The sequence below is a fragment of the Ursus arctos genome, unplaced genomic scaffold, assembly GCF_023065955.2.
Source record: "Ursus arctos isolate Adak ecotype North America unplaced genomic scaffold, UrsArc2.0 scaffold_4, whole genome shotgun sequence".
Lineage (NCBI taxonomy): Eukaryota > Metazoa > Chordata > Mammalia > Carnivora > Ursidae > Ursus > Ursus arctos.
In genome coordinates, this window is record NW_026623056.1 from 51,530,735 (window position 1) to 51,534,191 (window position 3,457).

Genomic DNA, 3,457 nt, shown 5'->3' on the forward strand with positions numbered 1-3,457 from the left:
GAACTTCTCAAACTCAATACACAAGAAACAAATAATCAAATGAAGAAATGGGCAGAAGATATGAACAGACACTTTTCCAATGAAGACATACAAATGGCTAACAGACACATGAAAACATGTTCAAAATCATTAGCCATCAGGGAAATTCAAATCAAAACCACATTGAGATACCACTTTATGCCAGTTAGAATGGCAAAAATTGACAAGGCAGGAAACAACAAATGTTGGAGAGGATGTGGAGAAAGGGGGTCCCTCTTACATTGTTGGTGGGAATGCAAGTTGGTACAGCCACTTTGGAAAACAGTGTGGAGGTCCCTTAAAAAGTTAAAAATTGAGCTACCCTATGATCCAGCCATTGCACTACTGGCTATTTACCCCAAAGATACAGATGTAGTGAAGAGAAGGGCCATATGCACCTCAATGTTCATAGCAGCATTGTCCACAATAGCTAAATTGTGGAAGGAGCCGAGATGTCCTTAACAGATGACTGGATTAAGAAGTTGTGGTCCATATATTCAATGGAATATTACTCAGCCATCAAAAAGAACGATTTCTCAACATTTGCAGCAACATGGATGGGACTGGAGGAGATAATGCTAAGCGAAATAAGTCAAGCAGAGAAAGACAATTATCATATGGTTTCACTCATTTATGGAACATAAGAAGTAGGAAGATCGGTAGGAGAAGAAAGGGAAGAAGAAAGGGGGATAAACAGAAGGGGGAATGAACCATGACAGACTATGGACCTTGGGAAACAAACTGAGGTCTTCAGAGGCGAGGGGGGGTGGGAGAATGGGATAGGCTGGTGATAGGTATTAAGGAGGGCACGTATTGCATGGTGCGCTGGGTGTTATACCAAGTAATGAATCATGGAACTTTACATCTAAAACTAGGGATGTACTGTATAATGACTAACACAATATAATAAAAAATTATTATAAAAAATGCAGATTCTTGTCAGTAGATCTTGGTGGGGCCTGAGGGTCTTCATTTCTAACATGGTGATTGCTGCCTGTGGAGATGTGTCATCCACAAGACCTTTGTTGTTGGAGGGCCTAAATTATCAGAGAGCCCAGATCATAGGAGAAGCATGGCATTGTAAATGCAGCTGCCATGTTAGGAGAGAAGCAGGCAAAAGCCAGTTGGGGTCAGGGAAGCCAGCATATATGTATCACAAGGGACCTTGGAGGCTGGGTGAGGGGTTTTATTCTTTACCTTAACATAATGCAAAACTATTGAGGGATTTAAAACTGGGTTCAGATTTGTTTCTTATGTATTAACAGAGGAAGTTACCAATGAACATTCATTCAGAAAAACAAAACTTAATTTACTTGTTTATGACAACTTGATTTGATATCTTTAAAAATTATTAACCTCCAGTTGCATCATGACTAGCCAGATAGGCAGGAAAAAGAGAGGCACTTTTTGATATATTTATTAATCCATTTTCCTGGATTTCCAGGATTCTTTAGAATGTTCATAGTGAAAGAGAAAGTGAAGAAAAAATAACATAGATAAAAGAGGGTTCACTGTGGATATTCTGCAAAAGGGTTGAGTAAGCAGCATGATGTGCAGAGGTAGCTTTTTTTAAAAACTGATTTTATTTATTTATTTGTGAGGGAGAGAGAATCCCAAGCCAAATCTGCATTGAGCCGGCCAGGGCTCCATCCCATGACCCTGAGATCATGACACGAGCTGAAAATAAGAGTTAGAGGCTTATCTGACTGAGCCACCCCGGTGCCCCTAGAGGTAGCTTTTAACATAACCAAAACTTGGCTGAAATTTCCTGCCCTCTTAAATTTTGTGTCCTTATTTCCTAACTCATTTTGTTACCTCTCTATGAGTATAAAAGGTCTGTGTTCCTGCTTCTGGCACAGATTGTCTTTTCAATGTCAGCTATTTTAATAGATAGGTTTTGGTGTTTCTTTGTAGTTTAATTTGCATTTCTGTGATGATTAATAATGGTTAACATCATTTTGTGCCCCTATTTGACTTCTGAATGCCATCCTCAGTGAAGAGTCTATTCAAATCTTTTGCCAGTTTTTAATTGGATTATTTGTTTTTTTATTTTTTGAGTTTTGATAGTACTCCATATATCTGAATATGAGTCCTTTATCAACTATATGATTTATACATATTTTCTGAAATTCTCTGATTTGTCATTTTATTTTAGATCTATTTCTTGAACAGCAAGTGTTTTAATGAAGTTAATTATTAATATTTTTTCTTTTATAGATTGTGCTTTTGATGTTGTATTTCTTTGTACATTTGTGTCTATTATCCTTTTTGTGTATTATCTGGATCAAAGCTCCTTTTTTGCACACAGATTTCCACTTGTTTCTGCATAATTTGTTGAAAAAACTATTTTTTCTCTGCTGAATTACTTTTGTACCTTTGTAAAATCAGTTGTCCATATATTTATGGGTTTATTTCTCGACTTTATTCTGTTTCACTGATCTATTTGTCTATGTTTACAACGATACGACACTGTCTTGATACTGAAGTTCTATATGAAGTCTTAGCATCTGATATTGTTAGACCTCTACCTTTGCTTGTTTTCAAAGTTGTCTTGACTAATATTGTGCATCCTTTGCATTTCCATGTGAATAATAGAATCAGCGTTATCAGTTTCTATAAGAAATCCTGCTGTGATTTTTATTGGGCTTTTATTAAATCTGTAGATGCATTTAGAGAGAATTGACATTTTTTTCAATATTGAATCTTCTAACCCATCATTCTATTTAGGTATTCTTAAATTTCTTTCAGAAAATCCTTTTTTTTTTTTTTTTTCTCTTTCTGGGTAGAGATTTTGCACATTATTTGTCAGATTTACCACTGCTTTCATATGCTTTTAACTATGGTCCATAGTGTCCCTGCATACATAGATCCACATGTTTACAGATAAGGAAATTATGCAGTATGCCTAGTTTTGTAAACTGCTACTCATGCTTAATACAGAGAAAGTGAAAGCTCTAGAGAAAGGAGTTTCAGTCCCTATTCTGATATCTTCTGCATGTCCCTTTTTCCTTCTCTTAGGAAATTCATTTATTAAAATAAAAGGACAAAGACCCCACCAAAAAGGAGAATTGCAGACCAATATCCCTGATGAACATGGATACATAAATTCTCACCAAAATACTAGCCTATAGGATCCAACAGTACATTAAAAGGATTATTCACACTACCAAGTGGGATTTATTCCTGGGCTGCAAGGGTGATTCAACATCTGCAAATCAATCAATGTGATACCCTACATACATAAAAGAAAGGACAAGAACCATATGATCCTCTCAATAGATGTAGAAAGAGCATTTGACAAAGTACAGCATACTTTCTTGATTAAAACTCTTCACAGAGTATGGATAGAGGGTACATAGTTCAATATCATAAAAGCCATCTATGAAAAACTCACAGCGAATATCATTCTCAATGGGGAAAAACTGAGAGCTTTTCCCCT